This window comes from Lichenostomus cassidix, chromosome 4, assembly GCF_008360975.1.
Source record: "Lichenostomus cassidix isolate B80296 chromosome 4, HeHo_3.0, whole genome shotgun sequence".
Classification (NCBI taxonomy): Eukaryota; Metazoa; Chordata; class Aves; order Passeriformes; family Meliphagidae; genus Lichenostomus; species Lichenostomus cassidix.
Window position 1 is genome coordinate 45345957 of NC_139484.1, and position 15814 is coordinate 45361770.

At 39.0% G+C, this 15814-nt stretch overlaps 1 long non-coding RNA gene across 2 annotated transcripts; it reads right to left on the reverse strand.

Moving 5' to 3' along the window:
* Window positions 1-1503: 1503 nt before the first annotated feature.
* LOC146438377 (uncharacterized) lies at window positions 1504-12926 on the reverse strand. 2 transcript variants are annotated; one of them, XR_014851751.1, is made up of 4 exons: window positions 12610-12926; window positions 12345-12433; window positions 5604-9746; window positions 1504-2561 (listed from the first exon to the last, which is right to left on the reverse strand). It is a non-coding gene; the product is annotated as an uncharacterized LOC146438377 (long non-coding RNA). The 2 variants fall into 2 exon arrangements; XR_014851752.1 differs by having other exon boundaries at window positions 1510-2561; window positions 5604-5797.
* Between the last annotated feature and the right edge of the window lie 2888 nt (window positions 12927-15814).

The window sequence follows — 15814 nt, forward strand, 5'->3', positions numbered from 1 at the left end:
CAGATGCCTAAATTTGGACTTTCAATCACTCTTTAATTTTTCAAATTGTCACCAACAGTTTGCTACATTGTAAAAGTGCCTGTGACTGACAGCAGGATAAGGTCAAGCTGAGTGTCTCAAGCTTTTTTGTTTGGGGGAATGCACTTTCTGATGCAAGTGGCCTCAAGCACCACTCTTAGTCTTATCATGAACTACGGTTTTTTTCAGTGTCACACAGCATACCTCTGCTTCCTTCAGACCATGTTTAGAGATGTTTAACAGCTTTCAGTGTTGTCATGATTATCCATTTTATCCCAATGTTTTGACGTTAGAGTCCTAAGCTTTGTTCATGGGGCAAAAAAACCAACAAACCCAAGCAGAAAAACATAAAAGTATAGTTATACCCAGCTCATACTTTTGGTTCCCATTCCCCATGACTGTTGCTTGACTGCACAAAAACATACTCCAGGCTTTGGTGAACAAACATACCACACCTAACACAGCTTAAATAGGCACTTGTTCTTCCTTTCAGCTTCGTTTCCCTTGCAGAATATAGAAACCATCCTCCTTTGTACACCAGGAACTGCAGTCCACAGCTGAGCTCTCATGAAAAGCTTCCAGATGCCTGGCCAGGGCTATGTGAAGGGTTTAATAATCAGGAAACCCAAATGGCAGGGTCACAAGGCGCCCTGCAAACAGGTGTTGTATATCATACACACCATATCTTCCTGCCTCATTAATTCTCTTACAGCCAAAGATGTCAAGTATTAAGCCCATTTTTAAACACTCATCTGACTCCATATGAAAAGTGCATCTTCCACATTACATTACAAATTCACAAATAACTTTATATGCATCTTTGTTCTTACTGTACCATATGTTTGATTCTGAACTATAACACCCACCCTGTCAAGCTATTTTTTGGGCTATATCTGACATGTGCTGAAGTGAGAAGCATCCTCTGTTTATTCAGTCTTACCCAGATCCTTATACCTCATTTGTAGCAAGTCATAAAATACAGGCTGAAACATGAAAATGTTGCAACAGGGGTGTCATGATTTGGTATCACCTTCAATATCCACTTTTAGCTATTCCTCATCTTCCTTTTGCTACTCAGAGTAACCATTTCAGGGCTATGCTTGATTCCTGAAAACCTGCTCTGGGTTTTGCTCTCTCTCAGTTTAATGAATTTATCACCTCTCCTGTGCTTTGCACTGCTTTTCCACACAAGAACCTTAACATTATTCAGATATTTTTACTGAAATTTTCACTGAAGTTGAACTCTATCTCTGTCATGGGATCAGGAAAGTAACACTTGATTTTTAAAAACCAGCTGGATAAAAGAAATATTCAAATTATAAAGAAATATCTATCTAGCAAAATAAAGTATTACTGTCACAAAATACAATGGAGGAAGTAATCACAGGGGCTATATAATGGATAGTAATACACAAGAAACAGACACCAATTCTCTGTTAAAGTAGTCTGATGTTTTTTTCACTGTTCTAGAACAAATTTTCCTTTTTTAAATGGAGAAAAATGGCTAATGTGGTATATATTTTTCTTTAGGAAACATGTACTACCAGGAAATAGAAACACAAGACCTAAGAAGATTTTCCCTCTAGGTATATTACACACATATCAAAATCAAGAATAACCCAGGTAATGCAACATCACACACAGAGAAAGGCTGGATTTTAGCTATTTATGTTTATATGACTACTAATTGGCAGGGTGATGATGAATGCATTCCATTGGAGAAGCTGGCAGAAACTGTTTGAATACTCCGTTTATTCTCCTTTCTCTTACAACGAACAAGAAAAAAGAAACATAGAAGCAGACACCAGAAAAACACACTGAGAAAATTAGTTCAGGAAGGTTGGTTTCTTTGCAATAGGATAATTTGATTAAGCACAGTTAAATTTTAATGCACATTTAAGTCAAGTAATGTGGTCCACTGACTCATCAGAATGAGTGATAGACATGGGCAAAGTGTCATTTATCACTACGTTTTCACTTGTGAGGAGCCAGAGAAATTGGGTATCTAATCCTTACATTAAATAGTTGTTTAAAAGGCAGTATCAGAGTAGGTAAACCCTGCATGTGTTTATTTTTGCTCTCTAAGTAGGTCTGCTGGTTTTAACAGGACTGCTCATCCATCAAGTTGGGATTGCAAGAATTAGCTCTATCGCCACTTCTCTGCATCAGACCAAAGACCAGACCTCTGTGGCAGAAGAACGTGATGGACCAGCCAGTTTACAGCTTCTTATCATCTCACAAGTTTAGTGTACTTCCCTGAGGATGATGGTCTGATTCCAAGCTTTCCTTCATATATCCCCTGAAAGAAGAAAGGGGAAGAATGGAGACACAGCCAGGATATAATGAGCTTGGGAGGCATATTTTGGTCATTTCTTCTGCTAATGGGACTTTGGCTGGGTAGGAGAACCCCTTCTCCTACTGGGCAACAGAACTGTCCTACTCCACTGCTGCCCCATGCATCTTGGCCCATCTTCCAAAGCAATCTGGCTTCACTCCCATGGGGCTGAGGTGGTTTTGCTGCAGTGATGCCTAAAACAGGCTACCTGCAATAGAGGCCAGACAGAGTTAGGAGAATAAAAGCAGACAAATTTATTAAAGACCTTTATGATACATTCAGGGCAAGCAAAGCCCCCTTGTGAGGCTACACCCAAAATGGATGCCGAGCCATGAGCTCTTCACCTTTTATAAGTTTTGTCCTATTAGCATATTGGCCCTTAAATCTCCAATCACACCCTTAGGTGATGATGTTAACCACCCCAGGTCCACTCCCCCCCCCATTTCACCGTTGTTTACATATCTTTGGATTCTAGGGCAACGACTGTGTCCTTGGATTTCTATTCAGAGGCATTGTTTTGGCTAAAGGTTCTGGTAACAGAGGTTTTAGTGTTTTGTAAGAAGCACAGAACTACACCAACTTACAGGTACATGAAGAGTAAAAACTAGAAATTCTTAGGCATCAGTAGCTCCCACCCTTCTGATGCCAAAGACAGCTGGCTCCCTGCACCTCCAGCATCTTTGTGTCAAAGTGGATCTCACTGACTTAAAACCTGAGGTAAAGAGCAGCCAGGCCTTTTTGGCTAGCAGAAGACACAGATCCCGATATGTCAGCACTATTCTGCATGTCCATATTATCAATCTGTGCATGCCTGTCAATATGGACATATGCTGGACCGACTGGATTAAGTGTCTCTGTGTGGCAGAGCAGCAGCTTTGCTATATCCTAGCTCTGGAGCAGCCATGCATGCATGATCTGGTTACCAGACATATTAATCGTATCTGGAGGTAGCCATTTTATTTGCTTTTTAAATAAGACAGCTGATCACAGATGGATTATCTTTATCCTTGTGAATAATAGCATGACCTTTCTGGACTGCTATCTAAATATTTAGTCCCTTTTTTTGGCACACAGTCATTTCCTGTGCTTCAAACAAAGAGATTATTAAACACCAACACATTTGAGATGAATGCTCAAGTAAGAATAAACTCATCATTTTCTTCAGTGAACAAACACAGTGGAAACCTGACAAGAGCAAAAACTGTTGTAGTCTGAAATGCATTCATTACTGACTGAACATATGCTGCAATTGTTGCTACCATTTATCACTGCCTGGTGGCAAAGCAAGATCCATGACTAAGCAGTGTTGGTGATCTCATAGTGCCTTTCTCTTCTCATACTCATAGCCTTCTTACAGCTGTCAGAGTTTCAAGCTCTCACACCATATAGGTTTGAAAACCTGGAAAGCACTTGGGAAGTTAAAAAGCCCAGGGATATCTGTAGGCCCTCTCAGGTCATACAAGCCCACTCTGTCCACTGGGTGTTCCTTCCACAATCCCATTTGATAACCACATTAGTAAATGTACAATAACAAATGCACAAAAGTAATGCACAAGCCATTGAAGTAAAACACCATTTCAGGAATGTTCTTTCAAAGGTACCTTAGGTCCATATCTCTCTGGACTGAACAGATGTTAAAAGATTTCTTTGGTTCTGTAGCTGTGAACCCCTGGCAAATGCATCATTTAATAAGAAGCTTTTCCATTTTAATCTAAGATAGATGGTGTGCTGAAAGGGACTGTGCCAGACTAGCCTAATGACATGAATAAAATGGTAATTATTTTATACTGTGCTTTTCCACTGCTTCAATGTATTTGAAGCTTTTACTGTATCTGCCGGTTCTCTTTAGTGTATGGTATTAAATCCCTCAGCAAAGGAAGGTAATTTAGGCTGGATGGCAGCGCCAAAAAAACTAAGACACATTGAGAAACTGGAAATGAAAGAAGTGTTCAATTTCTTTTGGCAAAAGTTTAGCAGGGGAGAAAACCCAGACATTTTCAGAGGAAATGGGATACTGCTTTTCAATCTGCTCTTTACTAAGCTAAGACTGAAAAATTGTTTGCTTTCACAAAGGTCATTGTTGTTCAGATCATGAAGCAGGGCACTAGCAAAAGAGCTTCAAAAGCAAAGAGAAGCTAAAGTCAAATTGCTCAGAGAAGCAAAAGCAGAGCAAAACTTGGCATCTGGAAAACTTTAGGCACAACCACATAAAAACAAAAAAGGAAAAAAATATGATGCACAGCAATGCAACTAAGACAAAAATACTTTTGTGAATAATGGCTTATAGCTGGAGAAAACAGGATGATATAAAATACACTGTACAGTTCACTCTGAGAGTGGTAAAACTGGAATCAGATATCTTGAGATTTCTTCCATTTCATAAAACTTTGAATTGTGTCAGAAGCTTTTAACAAGACTTGCATGTTGACAAGAAAGCAACATTCTAGTTCCAGTATGAAGAAAAGGAGATTTTTTTCCAAGAGTTGTACTGGACAAGTCAAGAACATGTAAAAGATAACGAGTGAGGAGGAGACTGAACCTCCACAGCAGTGTTAGAGAGTGAGGAAAGGAGCAGATTATGCCTTCTGCTGACTCCTTAGGTGTGTGGCACACTCTGAGGCAGGCTGGCAAGGAAAGCGCAGATGGGGAAGGTGGGAGGTTTGCAGACATGTGAGTGTAGCTGTGGATATGGGGGAAAGGTGAGAAAGCTGCAAAGGATCAAGATGAAGAGGGCAGAGATGATATTCTGAAGAAGGAAGGAACCTGGTTCTGTTTATTTCCTTTGGGTGACTGTACTGACAAAAGATATTTCTCTGTCCCCACATGACCTTTGTACCTTATCCCTAACCTGTGTCCAGAAGGCTGTTCTTTCTTTTGAAAATGCCAATTTCAGAAGGTCTTAATTGTGGCCTTTTAAAAAGTATCTGTTTTCAGTGGTAAATTTTGTACAATTAAAGGATTTTTCCCCCCCTGAATATATGCATCAGTGCTATATATCTTTCTGTTTATCATCCACAGATTTGTGTATGCGAGAAACCACAGACATCTTCCTTTGGGAGGGAAAATCAATCAGGTTTGTATCAGCTGGAGTTAAAAAAAAAAGAAAAAAGCAGTTTACCAATGATTAGGCAAAAACCTGATTTGATTTTAATTTAAAGCACACACATGCAGGCAACTCTTCAAACTGAGTTGTACAGAAGGGCTCTTGCTCTCACAGAAATCACTCTGTAGGGCAGGGAGAGCAGCTTACCATGAAGACTTATGGACCATCATCACCCATGGTGTCTTGTAAAGCAGTCCCAAGAACTGGAAATTCATCACATTGAATTTCAGGTTGCTTGCTGGAGCTGGCAGCCATCACCCCTATTGTGCCCACTTTTTCCTCTAAGGCTGCTCAGCCACACACATCCAGCACAGAATCTCTGTGAGGATGGATGCTACAGCCTGTTACAGAAAAACTCAACAGAAGTTAGCAAGATGCATTTCACCACAGGTAAGGAGAGTTTGCTAAGCAGTACATACATTCTGCTTCCCCACAAATATGCTGACACAGTCACAGAGCTCTTTCCAAAGTGGTTCCTACAGTCAGACCACATAGATCAAGAAGGAGGTTATTTTTACTGGCCAAATGCTATACTCTCTGTCATCATTTTCATACCCTTCTGTCACCTTCCTCCTACACTTGCCCATAAAATTGCATTGCTGGCTGAAGTTACCTTTAGGTTAGAAGCTACAATGAGCTTAGAACCATGACATTGATTCATATATGAGCAATACTGCCCACCTATTTGAAATAAATCATAAATCTACATTTCTTAAGATAAATGTTTCTTAGAAAATGCAGCATACAATTCTTGCATTTAAAAAAACCCAACTCATTGTTTCTGTTTCTAGTATAATTTGTCACCCTTTTTTTGCTATCATAGTATAACAGTTCATTTTCTTGTATAGCATCATTTTGTATACAAATATTCTATGTCAACATCTCCTGAAAGCACATTTTTTGATTTCAGCATGAATGTTACTTCAAAGTGATCACAATGTCACATCAACAGGCTACTGAAGATCCAGCAAAAATTACAATACCACCCAAGTTAGCTCTGCCTTCTTACATAAACTACCATCCTATCGCAATCACAAAGCAAAATGGCCTAAATAATAACAGAATAAAGAAAACTGAACAATTTCTGTAGTAGAATCATTTATCAGGACACTAATTTAGAGAAAACACTAAATTTGAGAAAAATGTATAGCAAACAGTACAAAAGTTGATTTTTCTCAGAGCCTTGCAAAGACTTAGAAGAGAACAGCTTTCAAAAACAGACAGTGGGATGTGCATAAAGGAATCTGTTTTCTTGAATAAATGTATCTTGATAAATATTTCTTCAAGATTATGAAATCAGACAAAACACAATGCAGAGGGTTTTCATCATTGTTAGAGTGGTGCCAATCTTGCTAGGAAAGTAAAATGCTGTTTGGGTATGGTATTGTTACTTTATGTATGGAGTATGGACTTAATATTAACTGACCACAGCTGGAGTCAAACTAGAGCAATGGGGATACCATGGCATCTTCCAAACATAGAACAAAATACTACCAATTTAAAGACAGCATTGACAGTCACAAAACCTTGCTGCAGCCCTCAGCTTTGCCATTGAAATCAGTCCTGGCCACAAGAAAGATATTTAATTCCTTTGTTCTGGAATTCATTCCAAGACCTGACAGTGCACTGCTAGCCTCCCTTCTGGGATCCTTGGTGATTTGGTACTAGACTAAGGAGGTCTTACAATAAAGTATTTTGCTTGATGAACTCAGATTTTACTGACAAATAGATACAATTTTTTATTTCCTTCATCCAGGTTTGTTCATACGTTTCTGTACTATAAATTATAAGTTCCCTTCTCATTTCTCTCTTCTCTTTAAATTAGTACAAAACTAATTTTAGTGACATTGTCTTCAGTGGAAATAGGATTAGAAACTTTCATAGAAATTGCTGGTAATATTGTGGAAACATTGGAAAGTACAAATAAAAATTATTCTTGGGGGACAAAGGAAGCAGATAGTGTTACTCATTTTAAAAGCCATACAATTTGTAAGCTGTGTGGTTAGTTCTGGTAGCAAGAAGAGAGATTCTGCAAAAGAACTAATGGATGCTGTCAAATTCTATGTTTAAATATTTAATGTGATTTAACTGCCTAAGCATATCCCATTCCACGTTGTCTGGACTTCAAGGCACATGAAATCTGAGCAGACACCAACTGCACACAACAGTAGGTTCCTAACAGAGCAGTCAATATGTGACGCAGATGTCAGCCTTCTCTCGAGGGATCTCTCTTCAGGAATAATCAGTTGGTGGCATTACTGGTCAGAAAGAAGAGAAACATTAAGTGATTTCAGGTTTTCCAATAAATGAGTACACAAACAGAGCTTGAATTTAACAGAGATCATTCACATTGCAACCACTACTTTGGGTCCCACCTCTAAGCAGCAAGTTGCTTGAACTGCTTGAGAAGTTCAACACAGGGAAAAAATTCTCAAGTGATATAAACTGCTACTACTGTAGGAAGATGATAATTTATAGTATCTGAAGGTCTGCAGAACAGTTAAGATAATTTCCCAGTAATATTCCATAATTTTCAGGGACTTCAAAGACTGGAAAATCTGGCAATGTAATTTTAAATGTGTGAGTGGGTTTACAAGCCTTTTTTGCCCTGTTTCCTGCTCTCAAGTATCTTCAGCAAGTTTAATATCATAATGTACCACTTAAAAATAAGTATAAAACTAATGACACCTGCCTGCAGAACTAGGCAGCCACATCTCTCCCATTTCACCATTTCTCCCCTGGAATTTACATGGAGACATAGGAAGACTAAATACCTAGTATGAATATTGAAGTAATAAATTCTCTCCTCACAAAAGTCACCAGTATTTCAGACTCCGATGTGTTACCCAGCAAAGGAAAACTCCTCTTACATCATGCTGAACCTCTAATAGAAACCAAACTATCCCTGACTTCAGCTTCATTGATTTTTGCTTTATTATCAAAGGAGTCAATACTGATAGCACATATAAGTCTGATAAATAGACAAAAATAGCCTGCCTGCTGAAGAATATTGGTAGGGGTAGAGTTGTCCTAAAGCAGCATTTTCTTAGAGATAGACCATCAAAAAGCCTATAACCATCACAGTTTCCATTTATTCTTTTCTCCCTAAAGGCTTTAGTGTGTTTACCTGCAATGTTTTGTCTGATTCCTTGGGTATAAAAGTTGCTGACAGTAATGAGAACTAATCTTTAAAAATACAGCCATATTAAAGGCACTGAGCTTCACTTACTGTTTTCTGAAAGCTTGCTGTGCACTACTGCACTAATCCAGTTGTAGAAAAAGTCTTCTCATAAATGAGAACAACCTCATTGCTTTGACAAACTGCATCAGCATTTCAAAAACAATCAGTGCTCTATATTGCAAAAAAGTAACAATGCACTGCTCTGGAGGATTGATAATTGCATCAATGAGAAGAAATACGTAAAATTCTCTGCTGGGCTGGATCAAAGTGTTCCTACTGAATGCAGTCTTCCTTATGAAAGGTAAATTTATTTTCTGTGTATCACGGTATTGCTTATTTACTGGCAGAAATAAAAATCAAAGTAAGTGGCAAAAATAAAGTGCATGCAGCCTTGGACTCCACAAGTCCATTTCCTTCCCTTCTGTACCACCACATTATCTGTACCATAATACTTTTGCTAATTTATCTTGCAAGTACTTTACAAGAGCAATAGACCATACAGTGGTTCACATCTCTGATATGACTTTCTGGATGTACCTGATCACAGGCTCTTTTCTTGCATATGGCAGCTTAAACTAAGTATCTACACAGCCCAAAGCACTCACACAGCCCAAAACATGGAGACAGCCCAGAGCACATCTGCACAGGAGTGGGTGCTCTCACAAACTCACTGAAGGGGGTTGCAGGATATCAGGCCAGTGGCTCTTCCTGAATTGTTTGAGAAACATTTCAATGGCTTCTTGGCAAATGGAAAAATTTCAAAAGTCTGATCCAGTCTGATCTTCCCTCTCACCCCATCACAGTCATAAGTAAAACAGAAAGGAAGAGTGACAGTATTTTATAGTGTCAAACTTAAAATATTTTTAAAAGACAAGTGAAATGGACAAAAATGCACTTTTATGTTTCAGCCTGTTACTTTCATCTACTTGCCGCTCACTTTTAGCGTTCAACAGAAAGCACAACACTGTGATTCTATCCAGTAACAAAAATATTCAAGAGCCATCTGCACACAATCCGGTGCAATGTGTTCTAGGATGAGCACCCTTGAGCAGGGAGCTTGGACAAGATGATCCAATGTGATTCCTTTCAATCTTGCCCATTCTGTGATTCTGTGAAAGGAGAGAAAAAAAGAAAGCTTGGAGACACCTGAGTATAAAGCTGTTAGAATCAAAACAGAAAGCTCTATTACCCCATAGTTGTAGAGATGATAAGAAAACAGTGGTGCATCACTATAGGAAGTTCTGCTGATTGTAATTAGACAGCAAGTAATTTCCAAGGAATATATAATTCAAGGACTTTCAGGATATGTACAATGTTATGTGAAGAGATAAAAGCCCTCTTTTCCTGTGTTTTAATTAGGACAGCTGCTTTACACTTTACAGTTAATTGCAAATCACCATCAGTTATGAAAGATGTGTCAATTTTCTCTACAGCAGAAGTGCCTTATGTCAAGCAAAGGTTGTCTGCATGAGAGACAGGAGTGCAATACAGTGTGTGTGGTGCTGGCTTTGTGGTCTGAGATAACCTACTTTGCTGTCTGAGTAGTTACTTGTGTGTGGCACACTTTGATATTTGGGCAGAAGATGTATTAGAACTACAGCCAAGAAAAAGAAGTTAAAATAACTGCAGGATGCTTATGAACATAACGCTGACTTTTCAGGTAAGCTTGTGTGAGGAAAAGACCACACACACAGAGCAGCCCTTGAAGTATAACAGGTTTCCTTTTTTCTCCTGCTATAAAAGAAACAAAGGCTGCTTTTAAGTCCTCAGACACTTCTCAGCAAAGCCAGTTATTAGTAGTACAGGGTCTCATTTGGGCCACTGCAACCCTCTGACACTTAGTAGACTGTTTTTCTTGATCTTTGTGCTTTGCTCATGGGCGTAGCTGCTACAGCCACAGATAAATGTTGGTCTGAGTCAAATCTATCCCGAACTGAGGTAATTTTCCCTGATGCACAGGCTGATAAAGGGAAACAGGAGATGTTCTAAGAGAGACAAAATCTATTCTGTTTTTTTCCCTCAACAGCTCCCCCCAGTAATTTTACTAAAAATCTTGCTTTGACCTCAGTGCAAAAAGAGTGGTGGACTTTGTCTAAAGGTATAATGTACTGCCTGGAAAACCTGAGGCAAGATGTTCGTATTTTACACAGAGCCTGTGGCCAAGGCCAGGGACCTACAGAAAGCTAGAAAGGGCTTGAAATCACTGTGATAATTGCTTCCTTTTTACAAGTTAAAAAGAGAAAGAAAAAAAAGAAAAAGAAAAAGAAAAAGAAAAAGAAAAAGAAAAAGAAAAAGAAAAAGAAAAAGAAAAAGAAAAAGAAAAAGAAAAAGAAAGAGAAAGATCAAGAGCAAGAGAAAGAGCAAGAGAAAGAGCAAGAGAAAGAGAAAGAGAAAGAGAAAGAGAAAGAGAAAGAGAAAGAGAAAAAGAAAAAAAGAAAAAAAGAAAAAAAGAAAATTAAAAAGAAAAAAAGAAAAGAAATTTGGCAAAAATAATCTGATTTGGCTGTTTGACCTCTATAAGATTGGATGGAGAATTTCACCCAGTAACAGTAACATTCTCTGCAGCAAGTTGCAAGCCTCCTGTATGAGCAGAAGTCTCTACTTACAAAACACCATCATGATCAGCTGAAGCATACCAGCCAAAATCCAATATCTCATGTAAAAGTAAAGCCATGTTTCTCTTTGGAAGGTCCTGAGTAAATGTGCTTTAAAGAGGAGACAGCTTTGAAACAGAAGTATAGTATTTCTACCTGCCCTAAATATAAACTTCCTTCCAGCAAAAAGCTGGGGCTTCAGTAACGTTTCTGCTTCCTCTGTCGTTGTCTCAGAACACAGGCACACATTTTCATGACCCACCATCCTTGTGCATTTGCACATGATTATACACATTTGTACTAAACTCTTTTGGAAAGTACAGATTTGCATGCAGATTTGAGGAAAGACTGCCAAAATTCAAATACGGGAGGGGAAGTCAAGCAGAAATAACCATGAATATTTCTCAGTTCAAGCACTGTTGTCTTTCTAGCATTATGTCAGCTTTTCAAAGTAGTTGCATATGAACAAAAGCATCCATATCCCAGCTGGCCACTATCTGCAGTTACTGTGCATTATTAAACATTTATGGAGGAGAAACTTCCAAGAAGCCTGAGTCGAGCACAGAAGGAGCATTTTCATCTAAGGTTACCTCAGAGTCCAGATGTCACTCAGCTTGATCCGTGTCTTGGAAGCTAACTGTGGCTGCAGCATTTATAATTCACAGAAGAACAGCATAACTTAGTCTCGACTGACTTTTAAAAAGTATACAAGGGTTTTACATGCATGCTGCCACCTTACACTAGTTAGCGAAAGCCAAAGCTTCAAAAAGCCTAAACTCACCTCATTCCTCAGTTGAGAGGCCAAGACTAGGTTGTTCACTACCTACCCCGATTCATCCTGCAGAGGTATCTTGCTCCCCTCTCCATCTAAAGCCCAGAGACTTGGCTCTGGATATGGTTTATGGTTATGAAGTGTATGGAGGAGTGGTCGTTGTAAATGCTGTCTTTGGCATGGTAAGGCTCATCTTCACAGCACCTCTCACAGCTGGAGGAGTCCGTCAGGCACTTCTGCAGGGCCATCCACTACAGAAGCCAAGCTCTAGATGCTCCTGGCTGCCTTCTGGGGAAGGTATTAGCACTGCCAGAGAAAAATTTGAGGCTTTAGAGAATTACCTTGCTTTCCTAAATGGTTTGCACATGCTGTTTCCCAGCTCAGTGGAGGCAGCAGATCCTCTCAGAGAGACTTTGTTAGTTTTGGTCACCTGAAAGTGAGAGAAGGAAAATTTTACTGCAAAGTACAGCTTTCAGCAATACGCTGGTGCTAATTCAGAAAACAAACACTAAATCAAAATATCACTACATTTAAATGAAACTATATCTTTGAATATGTATCTCTGCTGGCTGAACCCAGCAGCCATAACTAGTATGGCTCACTTACCTTGCTTCAAGAGGCAGTAGAGCCTTTCAAGGGGCTTCCATCCTGTAGTCAGTAGTAACTAAAAAAGTTGTTTGAAGTCAGAAGACAGTGATGTTCAAGCTGAAAATCTCCATTGCAAAAATCCCCCCCAAATCCTTGTTCCTTACTTCATACTCATTGCACCATCACTCCATTCCTTAATGCTGTTTGTTGCAGGTGGGCTCAACGATGATGTGGTTTTAGTATCTTTTTCAAGGAAGGCCAAAGGAAGAGCTATCAGTGTAATCTGTATAACAACTGTTCCCCCTACCCCTCTCTCCTATGCAAATACTCCCAGTTTTGAGCTGCTCTGTGTTCCTGAGAAGCTGCCAACAAAGTTTAGCTGTCTCTTGATAAGCTCCTGAATTCTATAATAAAACAGCAAGAGCAAAATGTACTCTGGAAGATGGCCTAATGCAAAACTGTGGCACCGAATTTAAATCATAATGTTACTGCCTTTTTGGAACCTTTTCCCATTTTAATGTCAGCTGGGATAAAAATATTGAGCAACAAGCTTTGAACTATTTTGGTGCTCTGTTAGTGTTTGAACAATACTGCCACGCCGATTTATCTACTTTTTATAATAATCAGTGATTTGGAACAAATTATAGTGTAAACACAGCATGTCTGAACCAAACAAGTTCTTTCAAGATATCCTAATGAAAACATATTTAAGTCTATTGTTATTTCTTTTAGTGCAATCACCATGGAAACTATATAAAACTCCCTTAAAATATCCATTCTTTCTTAAATGCTTTGTGCTGCCTAAATGATACATGAATTGAGCATAATTGGTTTGGTATTTCAATGGTCAGTCACAGAACAACGAGTCCTTTGGAACATGCTATAACTGAGTTAATTGCTGCATTTAGTATATGTGAGATGTAAGTTTATAACAGCTTTGTTTTGAAAAGAGAATGGAGCAAAGCTTTAAAAACACTAATAAAGGTTCTGGGTTGTGTATATCTCAATTTACTGTAAAGTTTTAAAATTTCAGCAGAGAAAAACTTAGTCAGATTCACCCTTATATTAAACTCAGCTTAAATCAGTGCAGTTACACTCAAAAATAATTGTTTCACTAGTTTGAAGACTAAGACATATTTTCAAGGATGTTGTTAGAGGTGTAGCCACATTCACAGATCTCAGCATATGCAATGACTCTTTCCCAGGTTCCCAAGGACAGCATTTAAATGCTTACTGGAACCTGTCATATCAACTCTTTCCCAATATACCTTCTCTTTGGGAAGTGAATGATAAAGAACAGATACTATGCATACACAATTCAGTTAGCCTGTTCTTAAACCTGCCGGATACCAGCCACAAGTGCTGTATTTTTGGTACACATGCTTGTGCACACACATAGGAGCCATGAATGATCCCTTAACCATGGATTACAGGAGTATACTCAGTAGCCTTGTCCTTGCTCAGGTTCAATGATCCTTCTGGTCATTCTCATGAAGCTGGACATTGGTTGGAACAAGGGCTGCTAAGGCTGTCTACAGATCTCATGCTAAGCTGCACGTTTTCCTCATCCATGGCCCCAACAGCTGTGACTCTGTGCTTCACAGGCTCCTCACATCATCTAACAGTGGCCACAGGGGGTAGCCTGAGAGCCCTCATTTTCTTTGCCAGCATCAGTCTGTGACTAGACTCATGCCATGAGCACCCAGAGCTTCCTCAAAGCTCATGCCCTCCAGCAGGTGCTGCAGGTGCCAATTCTTGCTTCTGGCTGCCAGCTGTGTGGCTTCATCTCTCCATTCAGTGAGAAGGAGAGAGGCTGCAGCAAGGCAGAGAAATCCCAGGCATTTACAAGTGAAATATGACCTGAGGCCTGACTCTGTGACCACTGAAAGAGACCAAAAGCAGACAGACTGCTGCAGTCAAGTGAAGAATCCCCTTGTGAGCCTCATGACAGTTATGCATCCATAAAGAGAAGTGGCATCACATGTAAGCGACAGGTTTGTTTCCCCTATTTCTCTAACCACTAGATGCCTGGTTTACTTATCATTAAGCCATGGGACAGCAGTGTCTTTCACAGTGCAGTCTGGTAGCCACACCAGCAGAAGCAAAGGCAGAATTTTTAAAGAACTGTCTTTGAGGTAAAAATTGCAACATCAGCCCAAGGGGAATGCATAGTGATAGAACACACAGAGTTGAAAGCAAAATTAAAAAATACATGTAAATGCATTTTGGCTGACTTCATTTATTAAAATGCCTGAAATTTAAATTTGAATACATAACCATCTGCCTCAAGGATGAGTTTGATATAAGCTCTCATTCCAATTTACATACATCTTACTTTGCAAAATGCCACCTGAAACTCATGCTAAGTAGTGCACAGAGGAAGTAAAGCATTTATCTTCCAAGCATTTGATTTTCATTTTGATAAAAGACCTAAAGAAAGTACTTCAGGCAATCCTGGTCAACATATCACATATTTCTCAGTTGATTGCCTTGAATCAGTTTCTCTCCAGGAGCAGAAAAGGTCAAATTATGTAGTAGAATTACACTCTCTAGTGGTGAAATCCTGGCCCTCATGTCACTTCTTTTTTTCTGTAGCTGCATCTCATCCTCTTTGCCTCTCTTTGCCCCTTCAGAAGATTAACAAATAATTCACCTCATATGTGAGGTGGCAAAATAACCAGGAGTTATTTTTATTGGCAAGGGCGCAGTTCCCAGCTCTTTTCAATCTAAAAATTAAAGGGGAAAAACTGAGATTTCAGAAAAGAAAGATTCAAGAGATATTTCTTTACCATATGCAATAGCTGGAATAGCTGAAGGAGATGAATAAACACCATCTTTGTGCATACACACGTGCATTTTATGAACAAACATTTCTTTTATGAAGGAATATTTAGTGCAAAATATTTCCCTTCTAGAGAAACAACCACACAGTTAATATGAACTGCCTCTCTTAAATGACCAACAGGAATGTTTTTTATACAGGAAAACTGTAGTCCTAGTACATTCTTTGATCATAAGAAAAAGCTTCAAATTACTCTTGTAATTATCATTTATTGTCTTACCCACAAAGCACTGAGAAAAATAATTAAAAAAATAATCTGAAGGTGTGTTTATCCCAGGAATTGGAAACCTGCATGCTACGGACAGATATAGCTTGAAACCAAGTTTCATGTGATTTGCTGATGTGTGCTGCATAGGCATAATTACAACACTCAGAGTAACT